A 5,918-nucleotide genomic window follows, 5' to 3' on the forward strand; every position below is an offset into this window, starting at 1 on the left:
GTGTGTGTGTGTGTGTGTGTGCGTGTGTGTGCGTGTGTGTTCAGAGCGCTCTAAACAAAAGGACCATTTTTATCGACTTTCTTGTCACGTTAAAAAAAAAAAAAAGGTTGGAAAGTGCATAAATAAGCCAAAAGGTGTCGTAGAAAAAGCAGTGGGGGAAATCGCAGAGGGGGGGTAGGTGTTTCCTCTCCTCTTGATCCGGGGGCTGTATTGTGTGTCTGCCTGGTCTCTCTGCTCAGTCCGTGTCTCCTGTCGCTGTGTGTGGCTGATTGGTGCTGAGGTGAGGAAGCAGGGATGTGGACACCTACTGATCATTGGCTGGAAATTACTATAGAAACACTCGGGAGGTGGGAGGGATGGATGGCTCAGGGCGCCCTGCAAGGAGAAAAATATCTACGGGAAACATCTGCGTCTTGCAACCTCTTTTTTCTTCACAATTTTTTTTTTTTTTTTTAAATACATTTATTTCATGACGAGGCATTTAGAGTGGAGGCGGGGGGGGGGGGGGGTGTCATTTGTGAGATGCGTCTTTTAATAAGGATTGGGCAAACTTGTCAAATTAATTTGAATGGAGCTGAGCTGTGATTAAGATAAAATGCTTCCGCCGGGTTGTTCCCCCCCTCCTCTCCCTCCGTCCAGCGACAGCCGTAATTACTAAAACCTCCGGGATTCATCACCATTATAAATCCCGCCTGCTGGCCACCCATGCCTATAGCTCCCACAGGCTGACAACGCGGGCACGCATGGCACATTTATTCCAGGAGCCCCCATGTGTGTGACACTGTGCGTTCGTTCATGTTGAAGCCTATAAACTCTGAGTTAAAATGAAATTATCACTCCAAGCTGCGTCCTGGATTATTCCCCCCCCCCCTTTCTCCCCCCCCACATCAGCATTTATCTATGAGCCTCATGGTGTAGTTGAGAAAAAAAAGTTTACCTCTGTAACAACATACTGAGGCTAATTACTATTTCATCACCATTATAAAAACAGGTTTTAGGAGACCTCCTACTTTTTACAGAAACATATCTAGTCTTGTTATGCTATAATATTACTTTATATTGCCTAGTTTTACCACACAAAATTATAAACAAAAGAATGAAAAAATAAGGTGTATGATAAGGTCAGACACACTAAATTTACATCAGGATAGCCTTTTTGATACCACTTTATAATAAGGCACCCTAAGGGTGTTGTAACTAATGGCTTTATTAATGGTTAATACATTATTTATTAATGCTTCATTGATCTGTTATAAACTACCAGGTTGTGAAAAATCCCACTGTCTGGGGTTAATCGTTTCTATTTGGTAATAATGCAGTTATAAATGTTGGGAAGCCGTTTATAAATGCTCATGTCTCACTTTCTGATAAGAACCCGTCTGCAGTTAAATGTTAATAAGTCATTAATAAAGGGTTTTAATCCCTAAATTCTGCAGGTTTCAGTGTTAATAAATCAAATGGATTTTGTTCCTGATTGCCTGCAGCCCATTTAAAAAGAATACATGGTCAGATAGTTAGAGATATTTGTAACAGCTCAAAAGTTGTTCTTATCAATGGCTTATAACTGATCTGTAAAGATTTAGTTACTGATTTATTAACCAAGGATACATGGTTACATCTTTATAAAGTGTGTCTTATTAGAAAATGGTAGCACCTTTTCCATTAATTATCACTTGTATGATTATAATTCAGACAGCAACTGGCAATGATTTATTATCGATTCATTTGCAGGTTATTTACTGGATTAATCGTAAAGAAAGTCAGAAAATAGAAAAACAATGTCCATGACAAGTTCCCAAAGTGAAGCCCTAGATCGATGTCAAATTACTTGTTGTGTCGGATCAATTGTGCAAAATAAAATGGATCAAATTTCATATCACAGAAGAACAAGAAAACCAGCAAATACTTGTATTAGGTGCCAGAACAGAAGCTGTGAATTCTTTGGTATTTTGCTTAAAAACAGACTTAATCTATTAACAAAAATTGTTGCAGTTAAATTTTCTGTCAATGGACTAATCAACAAATCGCTTAATCATTTCATATGACATATCACTTAAAATGACATCATGTCACAGAGGAATAAATAATCCCTGCATTGCTTCTACTTTAAGACAGGTTTAGGAGTAAACAAACTGACAGCTACACTGACACATTTCTTAGTCACACAGCCCCTCCAGGTAAGCTGTGTGACACAGGCCTATAGGCTGCTAAAGGCTACACTTTGATGAATGTATTATGAGCTGGCAATAGATATAGGACAGAGAAAAAGACTTAAGTACGCTAAATGTTTTACAATTATTTGTAAATATCTGTTTAGACCTGACTTAGTTTAGAAGTGACGTTTGGTTTATTAACAAATGATTGTTTTGTAGTTCACATATCCTCAGTTTTGATACATTCTCCAAGATTCTACTTATTTAAGTATAAAATAACCATATACTAATGGGGAAATTCAAAGACACATTGACTCTAAGGCCGGCTTCACACTGCCTGCGTGGCGTGAGCGTGTCAACTGCGTGGCGTGTCCGTTTTTATTTCGGCTCCCATGTTAACAGGTTAGAGCTTGCACACTGCCTGCGTGACACGCACCTCTCAGGTGCGGCTCGAGTCGCGCCGAAAACACGTGCATGCTAGAAATAGAACCGACGCCTATTTTTCACGCGACACGCAAGCGTGTTGGAAGTGTTTCCAGGCAAAATAGAATAGGAAAAGATGTTTATATCTCATTTTGACATGAATACATATTAATAAATGACATGTTGATGTTTGAAAGTCTCTGGGTGTTGACATAAATGCAAATATAAATGTAATTTAAAAAAAATAAAATAAATACTTATCGATTTTCAAATATTGCACCTGTCAATACAGAACTAAATATTCTGTAGCCTATTTTGCTGTCAATACTGCCGACGTTGTCTTTGCTGTAATCAGATCAGTATATATTTATGTTTAACATGAAGTATACTACTGCTTGAGTGCAGTAAATCAATGGGAAACATACATGTGTACAGACAAGGCTAGCAGCAGCAGCACTGCGTCAGACACGTTTCTGGTGTGAAAAGACAGAAAAATCCACGCAGCCGCCACGCAACAGAAACGCCACGCTCACGCCACGCAGGCAGTATGTGGCCGGCCTAAGGATGCTGAACTCATTACGGGGTTTAAGTCTGTTTTTTTGTTACTGTGTTGACCTGACTCAAAAGACCTCAGCCCTAAAACGTCCTCTTCTTCATTCAACAGCTCAGCTGTCAAATCATCGCTCTTTCAATGGCTGTTAATCAGCGTGGGCGTAATGACGTACCAACAACTTGAGCCTGCACTGACTTTTGAGGAGTGCAACGGATACTTGTCACTGAAAGCAGCAGTGGCGAGTGGGCATGGAAACAGAAACTGGTCGAAAAGAAGTAAGTGTTAAAGTAATCACTGATTTTTTTAGTTGGGTTTGGGTTTAGGCTTCGAGTCGTCAAGACTTGGATAAACAGTTGTGTCTGTCAACACACCATTGAGCTGTAAATACTCCGAACTTGGGTGCAAAGACTTTATATTTTTCTTCATTTGCTTCATCATTTGTCTTTAATTAAGAAATAAAACACATAATTTGCAATAAACCACTTACTTTAATCAATGTGAACCAGTTAACTTACTCAGATTTTCGGTGCATTTTCAAACTATACATGCCATCATGATTCTCAGATGCAGACATTGAAAGAGATATAATGTGAGAAAGCATCTTGTTTAATTTATTTACAGATCAATTACCATGTATCCATTTAGCCTGGGTCTTTATAACAATATTGTTAATTCAATTCAGTTTTATTTATAGTATCAAATCATGACACGAGTTATCTCAAGAACCTTTACAGATAGAGTAGGTCTGGACCACACTCTATATTATTATTAGGTATTCTATACTGAGACTAACTTCAAACCAGGTGCTCATTGATGTAAGCATAACAAAATATCAAAATATTAGTAGTACTTGTGTGCATACAAACAAAGTTTGTGTCTATTAAGCTGTGGATTTAACCCCACTCGTTGTTGCCTTGGCCTTTTTACCATTTCTTGCTCATAAACTCATACTTTGGAAGTTATGTCTAATAATATTTTGTTCTTACTTAAACAGACTTAAAAAAAAAAATCATAATCTTTCATCCTATGTTTCGTCCTATTGGTATGAGGGGTTTTCTACTGTCTTGTTTTGATCATTTTGTAGTGCCCTTTCACACTACAATACAAGCACGTCTTTTGGACACTACAAAAAGCACCTTTGACAACTAGAGAGTATATATATATATATATATATACATATATATACACACATTTGTCTTGACCTTTGCCGAAAATAATGATGAATCAGAACTTTTGTTCTTAGGCAGGATTGACAGCTACATTTCAAAAAAAGGAACCATCCTTGAAGCGTTATGTTCGTCAGTATCAGACCATGTGCATCTGTGTGTGTGGAAGCTCCTCTGTCTGAAAATCATTTTATCTTCTGGGCGATAATAGCCCCCAGGGGAAATCTGCCTAGGTGGTCCTAACCTCTGTCTGCAGAGCCACGGCAGTATGTGGGCCTCTAGCAGTGGGAGGCAGGAACCCTCGTGGCAGGCCTTTGTTCCTGTCTGCGTGCTCCGGCGTCGCTCCCCGTGCGTCTCCTCCCCCCCTTTCCCTGGGCTTTTAACAGAACTTGAAGGAGTAATTAATAACCATGACCCCAGATTTAAATCTAGCTGGCATTTAGTCGATGGAAATAGAATCACAGAGAAGTGAAGTCATGCGACATGGGTGTTTGAGGGGTGATGGTGTGAATCCATTGATTCATCTGTCTAAATTTAATCCGAGCGTTGTGCTCACATCTGTCTGAAGAAAGACAGTGAAGATACCAGGAACGTGGACACATCCAGTCTGCTTTTCTCTCTTTGTGAAACATTTATAAAAACGTCCTGCAATTTAGCAGCTAATTTGACCAAATAAAGAGAGAGAGAGAGAGAGAGAGAGAGAGAGAGAGAGAGGGAGAGAGGGAGAGGGAGGGAGAGAGAAAATATAATGTGATAAATTACTGGCCCTCTAGGTTTTAAGAAGTTCATCATTTGTTTTACATGAAATCTTAATCTGCAAAGTAACTCATCTGAAATTTAGTGGAGTAGAAGTATAAAGTAGCAGAAAATGGAAATACTGTAACGGCCGGCAGGATGCCGTTGTGTTGACTGTTCTGCAAGGCAGTGCAAAGGATCATGGACTAGGTTATTAACGGTCCCTGTCCTAGTTTAAAGCGTAAGTCTCGCCAAAATGCAACCTAGGGTCCCAAGTCAGACTTTTGTTTAAAAGCATAATTAGGACGGAAACACTTAACCTTTCTTTTTAGTAAACTCTGTGTACACAAACAATGTTCTCAATGCTCGAGTTCATGTGTAGAGCCCCTGGTGATACTTAGAGCAAAGTTTCATGTTGTGTCGAGCCTTCTTAGTGTTTTAAAAATAGCTATTTTGATGTTATCATAGAAGTGCCCCTAGCACTCCTATTTAAAAGGCCATTTCACCAAAAAATGAAAATACGGTGAATCTTAAAAGTGGCGTTTCTGTCCTAATTATGCTTTTAAACGAAAGTTTGACTCGGGTACATTCACAAAAAGACCCTAGGTTGCATTTTGGCGAGAGTTACACTTGTATAAGTGTAAATTATGTTCTGTTAGTGTTTTTGTTATGCGTTTACGTTACCTAGGTTTTAGTCTTGATAATGTGTTCATGTTTATTTACATTTGTTGGGTTACCATGACTGAGACACTGAAGTAGGTTGATGACCTCTGTGTTTTGAGTGTGTGTAGTGGTTGAATAAACTTCCGTTGATCGATATCTGTGGCTCTCTGACCTCTTCCACGTAGCTCGCTACAATACTTAACTAAAGTAGAGAGAGAGTGTTAA

General features: G+C 39.1%; 1 long non-coding RNA gene across 1 annotated transcript in view; it reads left to right on the forward strand.

The window, feature by feature from the left end:
- Positions 1-3,402, forward strand: part of LOC118494815 — a 112,353-nt gene extending 108,951 nt beyond the window's left edge. The window contains exon 3 of the long non-coding RNA XR_004897012.1: positions 3,241-3,402. This is a non-coding gene — a long non-coding RNA (uncharacterized LOC118494815). The remainder of the gene's footprint in view (positions 1-3,240) is intronic.
- Positions 3,403-5,918: the final 2,516 nt, after the last annotated feature.

This window comes from Sander lucioperca, chromosome 4 (assembly GCF_008315115.2).
Source record: "Sander lucioperca isolate FBNREF2018 chromosome 4, SLUC_FBN_1.2, whole genome shotgun sequence".
Taxonomy (NCBI): Eukaryota; Metazoa; Chordata; class Actinopteri; order Perciformes; family Percidae; genus Sander; species Sander lucioperca.